General features: G+C 48.1%; 1 long non-coding RNA gene across 1 annotated transcript; it reads left to right on the top strand.

Moving 5' to 3' along the window:
- The first annotated feature begins 4,532 nt into the window (after window positions 1-4,532).
- Window positions 4,533-12,941, top strand: LOC135425833 (uncharacterized). Its single transcript, XR_010435776.1, has 2 exons — window positions 4,533-7,136; window positions 7,789-12,941. It is a non-coding gene; the product is annotated as an uncharacterized LOC135425833 (long non-coding RNA).
- Window positions 12,942-16,488: the final 3,547 nt, after the last annotated feature.

The following is a 16,488-nucleotide window of genomic DNA, read 5'->3' as shown; positions in this document are numbered from 1 at the left end:
GACACGGGGGGTGACCCCTGTAAATGGAGTTTGCTAAAACTGAGGAATGAATAGAGCATTATGTGCAAATAGGATCTGAGGCAAAGTTACAGCTCTGGCCACCTGGTCCCCAAACCTCCTGGGAAGCTGAGGACCCCGAATGATCATTGAGATTCTATAAAGTTACTTTTTTAACGACATTGAATAGATACCCAAGATCCAGGCAGCAATATGGATTTGCTGTTGTTAATATATCAAGGATGCTGGGCCTGTAAAATGGTAAATGAACAGTTTTCTCTACAGTGTAATCCCATTAGATCGTACAAATGAATGTAAGAATAATAAAATCTGGAGAGGAGATGACTCAGAAGGGAGCTGGTAACCATCATGGGTTATCAGAACACAGATGACTCTACTAACACATCTCCTTTGTTTGCTCAAGATATTGACTCAGCCACCTTGTTTATAGTGTCTCTCACCAGCCCAAAAGCCCTCTGACCTTATCACAATGACAAAAACTTCCACGTAGGCGTAAACATTGGGCAACACATCTGTGACAGGTGATAACATCGACACAACCTGGCTGTGAGGGCCTCTTTGCTGAGGCTGCCAGCTCAGCAGGACAGTGGCACACATGCACACTGCAAATATGTAAGGGTTCACAGGGAAAACTGGGCCAAATAGGCTCATTTGCACACACAAACTACAAAGGCACAAGGGCAGGTGGTCGAGGAGAGAAGCAGCTGTGCCTTCTTGGCACGAAGGTCAAGGGAAAAATCAGTTTAAGCAACTGGAGCATATAAGGACCTTCAGAACGTGCACATGGGCTGGATGTCCTTTCCATCAGTTTGTTTTATTCTGTTGCTGTTCCTTCGCTCTTTCCTTGCCCTTAAACTCTGCACAGTGAACAATGTCCTGCTCCTGCCCATTGGTACCAGGGCAGTGGGGTTTTATGCCAGGCAAAGGGCTGAGTGGGAGCAAGAGCAGCTGCCAGGCCAAGGAGGGAGCCAGGGCCACGTCTTGGGTGCCAGCCCAAGCAGGGGGTGTGTGGGAGGCGTAGCTCAAGACAGCCACTCATCAAACAGCTTCCCAGAAAGTCCTCCGGATTTCTGGGAAGGGTTTCCAGGAGGGCTGTCTGTGATCTGAGACCTGGGGGAGGATGTGTCCAGAACTGTGTTCTCTTGAACACAGCCCCTGGAGTCGGTTCACTGATTGGAATGGCAGGTCATGTTACAGTAAAAGCTGTAAGGCCTGATTTCCACATTCTCTATTTCCAGGCTGAGGCAGGACAGATGAAGTTTATACTGTTTATAACTTAAGTGCAATGTACACTCTACAGCCTGTGGCCCAGACAGAAGCAGAGATGGGCAGCAGTAGAAAATAGCCACAAGGGCAGACTGCAACCCAGCACGTCCCTGCCTGCCTTGTGTGAGATTTACCAGGTCTAGGGTGACATCTTTAAATACTCAGCTCCTACAGAAGCATCATCACTCCCTTTATGCCCCTTTGTGCTGCCAGAGATGCAGCAGCCACTGAAGTCTGGTACTTGAGCTCTCCTAATTCACATGGAAGCAGTTTAGGAGGTGTCTGACTGTAGGCAGCAGAACTGACAGAGCTGACTCCTCAGTCATCACATCTACAGCCCAGCATGGCAATTTAAATGTCCCTAGATTTCAGTTAAATTTAATACAGTGCAGCACCTAAGGTAGGTTCCTCAGGCAAGAATCATAGAATCTGTCCAAGACTGTCCAAACTACCAATGAACACTTTTTGTCTACCTATGAACACTTTCTGCTTAGTTCTGTATGTGCTGTAGGGTGTGAAACCACATATCCCAATTCATCCCCACTGAGGGTGCATAACAACAAGTTCCAAGCTATTGGGAGTTAATACAATGATAGTAAAGTAAAGCTACAGGCTTTTTGTGTAGAGCACTTCCCCTAAAGAATGCTAATTAACGAGGAGGACTCTACAATAACATAACACCGTAATTTTTTAGCCAATAATTTGGTTAAAACTGTTCCTTTCCGCCTGGTTTCTCACCTGTACCTGAGTGGGTGTGTTCGCTGCGCCCTCTGGTGGGAGCACCTGAGCAGCACAGGAAGGTGTGTTCCCATCCAAAACTTGCATCTGATAAGGTGACAAAAGTGCTCTTCCACCACCGAACGCGAGCTTAGCAGGACTTGCCTAGGTGATCAACAGTGGATGGTTCCCTAATTTACGAGGCGAGCAGTTATCCCGGTGGAATTTACTGTTTGCCTTACCTACCATGGCCGGCAGCACAGGGGGAGCAGTAGAAGACACTAATGTAATTGTCTTGCCGAGCTCATTAAGGAGTCTGTGACACGGATTCCAGCTGGGTGCCTGGGCTGGGCAGCCTGAATGTCCCCCGAGCTGCACGAGAAGCCTGTTTGCCCGGGGAACACCGTCACACCAACAGAACAGCAACATGCCACTGGCTCCAGACATTTGTGCCACCTGCTCCTGCATCTGCTGGAAACTCACTCCTGGAGCATGGGCACATCCTGGTTTGTACCTGGGTGGGCCAGAGGACGATGGACACACTCACTGGAGCGATGCGTAAGCTAAATTTGCACATTATTCCTTAGCCTGTGGAGCTGTCTGCCTTCCAGGCTGGAGGCAGCCCTGCCTGCCTCTACCTCTCGTTCCCCAGCAGAGAGCACTGCAAGAGCAGTGTTAGGAGCAGAGTCACCTTGGAGCAGTGAGGGATTAGGCGTGTAAGGTTTGATCTTTACCAGCTCCTGTGCAGTCTCTGACTGCACCTCCAGTTTTGCCTATATATGCCTATCACTCACTCTGGACACTTCGAAGATACTCTGTCTTGTGGCTCCTGCTCCTCTTCACCAAACACATCTCCGAGGGGAGATCAGTTCTAAAAAGCTCAGGCACTGATGACTTCTTCTGGGACACAGTGCCATTGGCACTGTTTGGGCACCTCACTTGCTTGATCCAGACAGCAAAATTCCTACCTGCTTCCTGGCCATCATCACCTGATTTTCATTTTCCCCCACCAGGTGGAATGAGGAGGTGTTTTTGCTCATACCTGTTCACCTCAACAGCTGTACAGACGGGCTGCTCTGGAGTGCTTCTCCTTCCCCATCATAACTTTCTGGTAGTGATCTCAAACTTGGAAAACATTGATTGTCCAATCCCCGGACTGCTTCACATGCCCAGTGGGATATTGTTGGGGAATCAAACTCTTTCTTGCTTCAGCCATCCATTGAATTTGAGCTCCGGGGGTACCACACACCATGATGTGTCTGCTCCTCTGCCTCAGGGTGCCCTTCAGTTCTGTGAGCTGGAGGAGGGAGCTCTGCAGAGTGCAGGTATTCGGTCCAGGGGATGTGGGTACAGGCAGGGGAACCAGAGGAACACAGGTTTTGTGGTCATGCTGTGGGCCTATCAAAGCACCGGGAGAGTGGGCCAGATCTGGGAAAACACTGTGTTCCAGACACTGCTGTTACAGCATGTGGAGTGTTTCTAGGGAATTTCATGAGGATAAATGTGCACAGAAGCATTGTGGCCTCCACAGATCAGACACCACAGGAGCCACATCAGGGGAAGTTCCTAAATTACTGTCTTGCCAGTACAGAATGAACCCAACCAGGAAAGGGTTGAGCCGACTATTCCTGGGACTTGTTTTGTCTGGTGGCTTCCTACAAAGTGGAGCAAGGACTCACCAGCTTGTTCCACATCATTAGCAGCTGGCAGCTTGCCAACCATTACCAGCCTAGTCTGGATCTCACCCAGCATCTTGGAGATGAAAGACATTGCAGCACCACTGCACTCACTGTTTTAGGTCCCAATCCAGCTCCCACTGCAGTCAGTTACTGTTTTTCCTCTGGGTGCAGCTGGAGCTGGGTCTGACATCCCTGTAGCAGATGTATCTCAAGTCCTCAGATTGGTGAAATATTGGTAAAACAGTCCAACACAGCAGATAGGTGCCTGCAACCCTGCTATTTTAAAACCAGCAACACAGTCAAGCAGGAGCATGAGGAATTATGTTTCTTTCCTGAAAACACTGAAGGCTTGAACTTAGAGCAGCCAAAGCACCTGGTGAAAGGAATCTAGAAGCCTGCTTAAGTGCATGTCAGTGGGAGGCTGATACTCTTTCCAAAGTGCATCCCTGCCAGGAACACCATCAAAGAAATCTCTCTGGTGGTGATGAGCATCCCAATAGCACTCATCTGCCCTAAGAATGGCTGAGGTCATTGCTCAGATTTTAGGAGCATCCTTGGGAGAAGTGTGTGTCCAAAAGAGTATCTATCCAAAGTCACAGTGAAGACTACGTGGCGTCCAAGAACATAATGAAGAGACACATCACGTGGCTATTCTGTCAGCAAGATTTTGTTGAGAGCATTTCAAGTGATTTGATGGGCATCCTAAAGGCTATAAAATGCACCTGCATATTTGAATTCCTTCTATCTGTCTCATTTTGCAGTGAGGGATTATTGACTCCTCCTGTTTTCCATGTGGAAAGCTGAAGCACCAAGACAGTGGGCACAAAATGATCAAGCAGGGATGAGGCCAGGGCAGGGACTGCCTTGCCCAAAGGTCAGCAGTTATCTGTCACAACATGTACTCCCTCAGTCAGCTGTGCCTGGATGTTCTGGATGGAGTCTTGGGTTCTTACATGACTTGGCCTCTGATTCTGAACACGTTGCCATGGCTAAAATAGGTTTAGTTCCACCTCCAGGGCCAAGACACCAAGGAGCAGCTGCTTGGTCATTCTGCCACTGCAGGCTGAGCCACCAGGGGAGCAGCAGCCTGGCAGCACAGGAACAACACGGGCATTCAAGGGGATGGGAAAGTGGGTAAAATTGTAACTGGCAAAAGACATTTTTTCCACACTAACACGGAACTGAATTCAGGAGCTTGAGGTGAGAGGATGCCACTAAGGCCAAGAATTCAGTCTTTTGTTTTTTCTCTCTAGAAGAACAGGAGGTGTGATCAGTGGGAACGAGTGACTGAGAGCCCTGAGAGCCCTTGGTTACTGGGAGGCTGTTCAGAACTGGCCTGTGGACAACCTGGATCCCTGCTGACTCAGAGAGCCACCACCACTGACCGTGGGAAGGCCACCTCTGGTTCTGCTGGAAACATCAGAAAATACTGGTGGCTTCACACTGTGGTAAGGATGACCTGTAGCACAGTGCTGAGATATCTCAATAGCTTTCCCTCTGAAGGATACATGAAGCTTCCAGAGGTCTGTGGGGAATACCAGGAGCCCATGAGAGCCTTTTTCCAAGAACCAGCATTATTGAAGTGCAGTGGGTGAGCAGAGCTATTCCAGCCTTGGCAGTTCAGTAAAAATGTAGCCTAAATAGCCAAATATAGGGTATATAGACAAATATAGTCAGAAATAATCATGATTTCTGGAGAATGAAAAGGGGATCAATGGAAAAAAATAGCAGCATCCCTCTCTGTGAACCCCCTTCCCTCCATCCTCATAGCCTTCTCTGCAGGCAAGGCTGGGATTAATAGGAAACATATGGGAAGAGAGCCTGTGATCCAGGGCTCCAGGATGAGCAGCTGAAGCATGAAGGAGCTACCTGGACCCCATTCAGGAGTGAGCTCAGGGATCAAACATCTTGTGAATGGGGAGTGGGCTGGGTGGGGAACTTAAAAGGTGCAGGGTCCAGTTTGGTGGTTCCCACCCTCCCAGGGCAACACGCCAGTCTGAGAATGTTCCAGATCCAGCACAGCAAAGCATGAGAGTCACTAACCATACCCTGCACCTTCCCACAACACCTCTTTCCCTTCCTCCCAAATCAAACTGTCAGAACTGGACAAGCCATGAGGGACATTGGTCCTTGCTGAGGTCTAAAGACAATGTATAATGCAAGTGAACAGTGTGTTGTTACACAGCAGAATAGAGTTGCTTCCAATTCAAACCCTAAAATCATGGTGACAACCTGCACCACCTACATGCTCTTGTCATCCCTCAACTGGAATTATAGCAGAAACATGGTGAGGAAAATTTTCAATGTGACAGTGCTCTGAATATCTCTGTTTCCTGTGTTTCTGCTTCTCTGCAGTTTAACTAACAAAATACCTGCAAGAATGCCATGAAATATCCTTCATCTCAACAATACCTCTCACCTCCCTGGATTTGCACGTCATCACTCGATTTAATCTTTCCCTTAAAAATAAGGAGTGGGGTTTTTTTAAAGAGGAATTAAATAATCTAAGTGAGGGTGGAATGCACAGGAGACAAGCTCAGTTACAAATGCTCTGCTGTTTTATTAGCTAACATCAGCATAAAGTGCTCAGTAAAATGGCTGCCCATCCCATCAGTTTTATTACCTTCCACATGTGCTTTTTTATTATCATTAGCTGAGCTTTAAACAATCCTTTCCAACCTTTCCTGTGTCTTGATCTTTGCTGTCCTCACTCCAGAATTAAGTAACAAGGTTGTAACCAAGCATTTTCTATGTCTTACTGTACAAGGTTCTTTGGGTTATTCCAGGACTACTTTCTTTACCTCATCCCTGACATGCTGATTGTGCCATGAAGTCTGTGCACAGACCCCCTGAAATTACCACTCTAACTACAACATGAAAGCTCTGGGTGACCTTCAGATTTATCTCAGTTAATCTTCTGTCCAGCATGGCTTTAAAAAGATTTGGTCTAACAGCCCAAGACTTGGATTACGTTTTATGGGAACAAAAGCAGTAATTGCTACAATTTGAACATATTTTTTTCTTAGGTTTGTTTTTTATTTAGTGGATGGGAATTTCCATTTAAAAATGCTCTGCAACGTTACAATCTGGATAGAGGAACAGTGAGCCAACATGGCTCTTTGCAATACAGCAATAAACCCTCAAGGACTCTGTGTCCTATTGTTGCAGTTTTATGGGCCCTGCCTCTTTTTCTATAAATTTGAAGCTGTCGGTCACCAGATCCTTCTAGAAAATTCCTCACCCGCTTTCCCCAAGAACTCCAGAATAACCTGCAATGCCCTGAAACATCTCAGGATTTCTTTTGGGACCAAGTCTGGACAGGAGGATCTTTCAAAGCTCTTCCCTTTCTCCCGATGCTGAAGGGCTGCCTCCGTGTCACCGATGCCAGAGCTTCCTCACTGCCATCCAGCCCACCCAGAGACACCCACCCAGGCTGTTTGGAGCTGTGGCCCCCAGGTGAGCTGTTCATTCCCTGGCAGCCAGGACTCGGTGAGATAGGACTCTACACTGCCTGTCAGGGGTTGCACTGGTGTGTGTTGTGCATGCAAGACTTTGGAGCTCTTGCTCTGCTGGGGCCACCAGCCTGGAATGTGCTTCCTCCTGAAAGGTGTCCTAGTGACAGTCTAAAGGAAATTTGTTATTTTGGCTCGACTCTGTGTTCCAGTTACCTGGGGGTTTGTGCTGGTGGCTGAGAAGTTCTGCCCAAGCCAGTGCCTTTCCCTGCACTGAGCAGAGGGTGCTGGTGGAGGGGCAGAGATTCCTCCCAAGTGGGAGGAATTAGAGTCATGCAAATGGCAGACAGATGCTGAATTCCTCCATGCTGGGATTCCTCAGGAGGAGAGAGTGCCGTGCTGTAGGCACAGGGACAAGGTGTGAGTAGGAAGCGTGTAGGGAATGGGGGAGCCTCTCCCACCAAGAATATGTGCTTTGTACCCTCCACTTCTCTGCTTTTCAGCCAGCCAGCAAAATTAAAAACATGTGAGGGGTGGAGCAGGAGGGCAGGGATTTATGGGTTGTTTTATAGGAGATGATATAAAACACTTTTATGTCAAGTCCTCTGTTGTGTTAATTTCCTTTCTCCTTCTCTTGCTCTTTTCTTCACATGCAGGAGAGGCAGAGCAGGACAGATCCAGGCTCTCTGCAGTCCCAGCACAAATCTATCTACTGGCCTGTGGTCAGTGGCCAGCCCACCCCTTTTCTTACTGTGCCATTTATTGTGGCTCATGGGAAATGAAACCTGGAGCCAGGTGAGGTCTTTGTGCTGTGGGCACTTCAGTCTTGTTGGTTCACCAGCTCTTCTGACAGCTGTGCTGAAATGTGCCCTAAATGCCACTGCCCTTGGGATACCTTTTTATCTAATCCTCAGGATTCCATTGCAGTTTTAATCCCATTGTCAAGACCTACATGGTTCACAGTCTAAGGGGATGAGGCTGGTAAAAGAAGTAGAGTTATTTTTATGTTGTGGATGTGTAGAGACGCCTGTGAGAGTGTGTGAGCTTGTTGTATGTTGGCTACTGTGAGAAACAGGTGGCTCCTTAGCAAATGACATTATTTGATGTAGTTCACACTTCTTTGTCATCTCTGACCGAAACAATGAGGAAAGGCAAGGGATGAGAATGGGTTAAGAGGGAAGGGGAAGCAGCACAAGCAGATTTTAAAAAATAAATTAGTCACTGCATTCAAGGCAAACGGCAGCCTGTGGATATATCCCACCCAAAGGGGACTGAAAAAGTGACCTCATGCTGCTTGTCAAATCCAGTCCCATCCCTCCCATGACTACCTAATGCTGCAGCTCCATCTGTCAGGAAGCGAGTCCTCACCAGGGCCAGCTTTACCATAGAGACACAACAGTGCTCGTCATTTGTAGTGACTCTATTATACAGCCTGCCCTGGTCAAGGCATTTTCCAGTAAATCTGGGAGCAGCAAACAATTACTAAGTCCTGCACTGTCACATGTACATGATGCAGAGTGGCTGAGTGCTTAGGTACAGGTTTATGTCATGCTTTACACACTGTGCAAAACCCCTCGGTTCGTCTTGGCATCGCTGCTGTGCCAGAAGAACCTTGTCCTGGCCCTGGATCCTCAGTGTGCTGGGGGTGTGTGACCAGACTGGGGCACCTCTGCCTCGGTTTTGTTGTTCAGCTCGTGCGTAACATCCTTAGAAAATACAATCCAGCCAGGCAGGGCAAACTGCAGCAACCATCCCTGCAGTACCTCACGTGTTCTCTGCACCTGATGAACTGTACATGAGCTGACCACAGATTGTCACTTGGGCATGGAGGGCAAAGCTGCAGAAAATCTTGGTTCCTCTTATTCAGGGGCACAGGCAGAGAACACAAGGAGGAAAGGCTGCCACTTTCTCCACAGACAGCTGCTCTTTCCTCCCTTCCTCCCATTTCTGAGGCATCTAAAAACCCAGGGTCAGCCTTCTGCTTCCCAAGCCAAACTTCAATCCCAGCACAGCAAGATGCAAGTCCTGGCTGAGCCATGCTCACAGTACCAAGGCTAATTCCATGCAGAACAAGGTCATTCTCTGCCCAGCTACTCACACACATACCCACATACCCAGCCCCAGCACTGGTCCAACACTGGCTGAGTTGTAACCTGCCCTAGTGCTCTTCCTTTCTTTTGCTGTTATTTTCAAAGATGAACCACAAAAGTAACCTCTCACTGACTAAAGTCCAGCAATTTCTTTGGTGCAGGAGAGCCAGATTGCTGCTCAGAGACTCTGAGGAGTGTGCCAAGAGGTACTGCCTCAGGGATCCTTGAGAAACAGTCTCTGTGTAAATCTTTCCCCTTGGATGTGTTTCATAGAGTCATCCAGAGCCTCATCAAAGCCAAAGGCAACACAGAGGGGTGGCAGGCAGTAGCAGGTGACTGGATGTGATGGTGCAGGAGGCCACCTGAAAGGATCAGGACACCACAGCCTCTGCCTGGGTACAGTTTGTCAAGAACTCTGAGCACAGGTTGGGCTTCAGCCAATTTGGCTTGCACAAGTAGCGTTTCATGAGGATTTTATGGGGCTCCCTGGGACCACGGGCAGTGGCAGCCCCCCTCTCCCCCTGCCTCATCACCCTGATGTTAAGTTATTTTACAATTATTATCTGAAGTCAGTGTTTAGCTGTTGCCCAGGTAACAGCTCAAACATGCCTCACCTCATGGCCTCCCTGCAGCTTCACATGGCTGCTGGAGAGCTGGGAAGCAGACTGAGTGCCAGGCGCTGAGGAAATGAGCTTTGCAGCCTCCCCAGGACATCCCAGAATATTGGAGAGCTTGGAGGAGAAACATCCCCAGCCAGATTCCTGGGCAGGCACCTCATTCAGCACACAGTGCCTGACACAAAATCCACAGCATCCCCCCCACTCCTCACACCCTCCAGCTTCTCCAAACACGTGCAAAGCCACGAGGCAAAGGCAGCCCAGCTCACACCACCCCCTCTGGAACCTCCCCCCTACCTGCAAAGGCAGGCCCTGGGCTGTATCCTCTGGGAAAGGACGTGCTCTGACACACACTGGGAGAACCTACAGCCAAACAGATAATCCTGCAGTACACACTCTGTCCTCCGGAGCCACTGCCTGAGCTGGATACAAGAACTCAACACACGGAGCCTTTCAGTCCCTGCAAGGGGTTAAGCAGCTGGAATGAAGGCTGTGGCAGGCACTCAGCAATCCCAGACTGCTAATACGGGATTAATAATTCAGGCAACTCACTGAAGTCACGGGGAATGTCATCTGGGTAAAGGGGTCATATCAAGTCTGGTGTCCCTTTTCTACAGCCTTTGTATCAAATGAGCTCATCTCCCAAGCCAAACACAGTTCTGGCAGTGTTGCTGCTTGGTATATCATGACCACAGGTTTACCTTTCCAAGGCCTGTAGAAGTTAGCTGCATCCCATAAATCATCAGGGTCTCCTCAGGGACTGACTGGCATCCCTGTGCTCCCTGCAGTTTGCAGCCCTGCCTGCATGCCACAACCACAGTGAGATGTTCTACATTCACAGTCGAGCCACAAAAAGTCTGTCCCAATTCCCCATTCCTTCAGGGAATGCTGTGGCCTTTGTCAGAGAGGAGCAATGCTGTGCAGCAATTAGGCAGCTTAAGGACTCACATGCTGCTGACTAAGGTTACAGTCCAGTGAGATTTCACCAGTGTTGGCCCAAAATGTATTTACAGCCAGTGCTCCGATGTGAGATGTGATCCCTGGTTCTGTCAGTCGTCCATCATGGAACAGCCCCACGATATGCCAAGAGTGTTCTCAGCCTCCAAACAAAACCCAGGAGCGGGAAGGAGTTCACACAGTCTCCCTTACATAGCTACAGACAATCTGGCCCGAAGTGGTTCACTGTCCTTAGTCAAAATACATATTATTACTCTCATGTTGCATGGGAAAATACATCAGCTTTGCTTGTGACTCTGTATTTACTAGCTGAGGTTCCTGCTGCAGCTCTATCAGCATGGCTTTAACAGGCAGCTCATGCTTGTTTATTCTTCCTACCCAGCTCAGTCTTACAGCCATTTGCCACCCCTCTGGTATCTCAGCCTGCCTTGCCAGCCCCAGCCCAGCCTCAGCTTGGATCTGTCTGGGCTGGTGAAGGTGAGTCTGTGATGTTTCGGACCTCTTGCACTCAATGGTGCATTGAAGCACATCAGGAAAGGATAAGGTCAGGTATTTCCTTTGGGCTGGGTGCCCAGCAGCTTTGGAGCAGGGGAGGAAGAGAGTTTCCAAGGCCCCCTTGGAAAGTGGGGCCAGTGCTGCTCTGGCATGGCAGGAGGAGAGCAGTCTCTTGCCAAGCCTCCTCTGGACCCCTGATCAAACACTTTGGGGCACCCCCTTTGTGCTAATAGATGAAACCACTACTCTCATGAATCTGGGTGCCCAAAGCCAAGTTTAGATACAGTCTAGACGCAGTAGCATATTTATAACCTTGGCACATGACGTGGCAGCAGTGGGGTATAAACAACATTCAAAAGTGATGAGGTGCCACGTTATTTATACATCAAAGTGCTCCACGTAGGTACCACAGCCCTGAGGGCAGAAATCACAACTAATTGGAGATAGGAAGAAGCTGCCCTATCAGTGGGAGTGGGGGTTTTGGGAATGGGACACAACAACAGTCAAGATCACTGTCTAATCCTATACCTGAGCTCCACTGACCACATCTCACTGGGAATTCAAGAATAAATTTGATTTTACCTGTTGCCACACGCGATGAAGAGAGTGAAGAGCAGCTGAATGGCTCAGCCACTGCCTGAGATGTAGGCAAATTTCCATTCTGTCACAACAGCAAAACCATCCATATTCAGCAGATAAAATTCACAGTGAAACTCTACTGACAGCTTGGCACGACTGAGTGGAAGCAACTCTCTCACAAGTCTAAGAACTGACTAAGTCATGACAGGAACACAAATCAGCACCTGTACCACCTCTTGAATACAAGAGAACATGAGTGCAGTGAGCCTGCAGCTGCTCAGGTGTGAGGCAGTAAGGCATTACTGGATATACAACCTCTGCAGCTCCTTGTAATTAATTCAATTTTATGCAACATAGGTGCAGCCCACTGTTAAGCAATATTTGGGTGACATTGTCCTGAGCTGACGAGGTCAGATAAAGATCTAGCTGAGAAAACAGAAGAGTTACAGAATGATATGTTCCAGAATATTGGCCTGTTTATGGATAAAACTGATTTAGTGGAGGGTTAATACCTATGGATCTCTTTCATCTCTTGGGCTGAAATGGGATGGAAGTACAATTTTTGGCCCAGGAGCCTGAGCTTTCAGCCATCTCTCTGGTTTCCTTGTGGGAACTGCACCCCTAGAGTAGGCTCACAAGATGATTTTGATTCCATCTTGGCACTGATACAGGAATCAGGCAGGGTTTTAACTGCTTATGCTTCTCAGCAGGCAGTGGCTCTCTGGTGCTGTTATCAGTGTGGCTCAGTCGTGCCTGGAGGCTGTTAACATCCCAGACCTCTGAGACACCCCTGGGACAGCCCGGAGACAGCAGGCAGAGCCATGGGATCAAGTCGCTGATAACAGGATGAAGGAAGTTTCCATGTCAAATCTTCCTTCAGCCCCTGGGGGAAAGGAGTGTCACATCAAGAGCTGGACATGACTGCTCTTCCCTCTCCTCTCTCCATCTTGCTACACAAGGTTTTAGGTTACTGCCTCGGGGAGGGGAGAACCGGTTCTGCAGGTGATGGTGGGGGAGCAGGAGGGGAAGAGTGAGGTTGGACTCCTGTGGCAATAAATACCCATCTGTGTCCTTTGTGTGACTTACATGTCATGAAACACCTCAACCTTCCACCCGGAAAGAAATTTTTACAGACATAATTGGCTTTAATAACAGCCTGCAGGAACACGGTACTTTCTCCAGGGAATCCCACACACCGGGCAAACATCTGACCTACAAACCTCAGCCCTGGACACAGAGATGTCACTGTCACTCAGAGATGGATTATGCCAGCAGAAAGTAAACTGCCCAAATGTTAGCTCATCCTAGAAGTCAGAGAAAGGTCAAGGAGTTGAATCCTCCAGTGCTTTCGCTGGGAAAATGTGCCTTTTTCCTAGCAGGTTTTTAAGGAAACATGGATGCCAGGGGTCTCTGCTTTCAGGTATCTGCTGCCTTTTTTATAAAGTGAATCCAGTCTTTGGAGGGACAGGAACAGACAATGCAGGCCAGTGACTTGCAGGTCTTGGAAGACTTCTAGTGGGAGGCCTCACTGCCAGCAATCAGTTCTATGATTTGTCATCAAGGCCTCTCCCCTCGCTTTGTGCCCATCTGACCTGTGAGAAATTATGTCAGCCCAGGCACTTGAACTGGATTTAGACAGAGAAAGAAGTGGCAGCACAGTGAACCAAGCTGAGGAAGCCTGCACATGCAGTGGTCATGGCTGGTGTGCGCTGCTCCCAGTCCTTCCCGGTGAGCAGAGGAAACACTAATCAGAACTGGAATCCACAAGAACTGAGTATCCCCACTGCTCCTTCCCACCCCCTCAGCAGCAGGACAGCAGCTGGCTTCAAGGCTTTAAAGATGATAGGGCTGACAAAAGTATGCGGCCCCTTTGTGTGGGGAGATGGATGGGGGACAGTCCTTGCAGCTGCAGCAAGGCCTTGATGCCAAGTTCAGGGAGATTTCCCAGAGCTCTGTGCTGAGCTGTACAGCCTCTGTTCAGCTGTCTCTGCAGCTGTGCTTGGGCTTCCCTTATTCCCATCCAGGGACAGCAGTGACACAACCAGCTCTCTCTGGGCTGTATGAAGTCCTTTCACCATACCTGGAGAATAATAAGCTGTCCTGCCTGCAGGGCCACCCCTCCCTGGCACCAATCCCTCAGCTCAGGTGATGGGTCCCATACACCCAAAGGCCCAGGCTTGCCTAAGAGCATCAGATCCTGGGTGTGTCCATGCACGTTTTCCCTTCATGCTTCCCAAAGCCTCCACGCTTCCCCAGGCTTACTGCTGGAGATCTGTATCACTGTATTCTATCTTGTTATTAAGATTTATCTTTCAATGAGCTTATGCAGATTGCTGTAGTGACGCCCAGTGATGTCATCACCCTCACCACAGCTTCCCAGGCGTTTTTGAGTCATTCTCTTGCCACACAAGCACTGCCACTTGGCTGAATGGTAAAAACACCTTCCCCTCTCAGAGCAGCAGATGCTCAAGGACTGGGAGAGAACAGGCTTAAATGCACTGGCCTGGTCCTGGGAGTGAGAAAGCCTGGTGGGTTTGCAGCCATCTCTCACCCACTCTGGGCTGGCAAAGCTTTACTGGGTTCTTTCCTTCCTCCAGTCCCTTGCTGTAGTTTTAAGATTAGGCCAAGTGCTATTCCTATTCAAAGTTATTTAATGTAAAAGCATTAGTTTCTTAACATGACCATTTAATTAATAGTGGAGCACAGAAATAAAAATGTCAAAAGAAAGAAAAAAAAAAAAAAGGCAAAAAAACTTCTCAATGCAAGCTTCAATTTTTTCCTGACCATATTGGGTGCAGAGATTCCCACTGCATTTCACACCATGTATGCCAGGTAAAAGATTTCTCACCTCTGCTACGGTCCTGACAGCTGGGCCAGGGAAGACTCAGCACCAACTGTTGCTATCAGTGCATTTATCACACAGAACAATGGCTGCAGGTTGACAAAGGTAGGAAGCAGGTAGTCCTACTCAGGGAACCATTAGGAACATCAGCATGTTAAATTACAGGCCTTTCTGAGGTCTTCCTTTAGAGGACTGCTATTAGTCATTATCTGTGAAACCAGACTGTAATCTCCATGGGATTCCAGTAACTCCTCTGTCTTTTACTATGGCCTTTCACACAACTTCACTGCTACAAAGGGATCTGTACAGGTGTAAATAGCTAACAGGAAAGTAGTACCTATGTGGATATGCAGTAGTTTTCAGGTCTGAGAACTTTCCACTTGTTTCACAGCCAGGGACTCCCTACAAACTACAGCAGCTCAGGAACAAGGAGGAACATCATGATTACAGCATTTAAGGCTGATATGGAATTGTGTGATGCAGCACAACTTTAGCAGTATGATAAGATTGCTAGGGAATTCTTAGGATTGGGAAGGAAGGAAATGATACAAAGAAACTAGATCCAACACACTTTCTATTGTTAAAGATTGCTGAGAAATTCGTAGATGCACACAAAAGCTAATTCTGCTTTACACAACTACCTTTTGTCTCATAATTTTTTAAAAGGAATTTTACCCCTAAACTTTGCACATTTCCCATTTTCAGTGCTAGCTATCTGATGCCATAGACAAAGAGACAGCAAATGACAGTGTAAAGCAAGAACACCTTTCTACACTGTGGGCAATCTGTCTTGTTTAGGCAGCTCTTGTGAACTTCAAACCACGTGTGTCCATGCCACACAACAGAGCAGCAATGTCCCAGTGAGACACTTGCTGGCTGCTTTTTCACCTCAGGTACTGCTCCCAGCCTAGTTAGGGAATGCCTCCCAAAAGGGATAGTGTCATGGATCTATGTGCTCTGGTGAAGAACCATTGACACCTTGTATTTAATTCCTTTGATCTACACAGTATGTGGAGCAGAGCAAGAGTCCTTTCTCTGATTCTGATTACATGTTGGACCACGGCCTCACTCACAGAGAAGAGGGTTTCTTGGCAATTTGCTTATTTTCGTTGCAAAAACATCACTTCTATCTTGATTTCTCCCCCTGCTTGGTGTGCAGACACCAACCATGGCCTCATGATAAGGGAATCATTGTTATAAATAGCAGTTATAAATAGCTATCAGACACAGGTCACTAGGTCTGTGTTACTCACAGCAAATATGTCAGCCAAAGTTCTTCCATCAGGAAACTGCATTTCCCACCCTTTGTCTGTCTCACACTCTCCTCCCTTCCTAAAGGTATTTGAGGTATTAACTCCTTTATCTCCAAACTGTTTTCCCCTCCAGTTCCCATTCTCTTTCCTTTCTTCAGCATGGCAAGGAGAGAGTGACATACAGACACTCACTTTGATGATGACATTGGTCATTGGGATTCTCTCCTGGCCTGACACCACGGTTTAGAAAGTGCATTCTGATGCAACAGGGAGGTGCCTGACCAGTGCTGCCCTTGTGACAATAATTAGTGTAAGTTAAGCAATAAAGAAGCTACAGTCAGGTCATATTAGTGAGTCAGAGCAGAGAGAAGCACTTAAGGGATGGAAAGTCACAGCACTGAGTTGCTCAGGACAAACTGCCCAAGCCTGGGGAAAAGACATACCAGAGGCACCAGGGAAGGCACTGGGGAAAGGGCAGTGCTGCATATGTGTCAAGTAGCCCTTTGTTACAGGCCGTGGGAAC

Source organism: Pseudopipra pipra, chromosome 22 (assembly GCF_036250125.1).
Source record: "Pseudopipra pipra isolate bDixPip1 chromosome 22, bDixPip1.hap1, whole genome shotgun sequence".
In the NCBI taxonomy this organism is placed as follows: Eukaryota; Metazoa; Chordata; class Aves; order Passeriformes; family Pipridae; genus Pseudopipra; species Pseudopipra pipra.
This window is presented reverse-complemented; position numbering and strand designations above follow the sequence as displayed.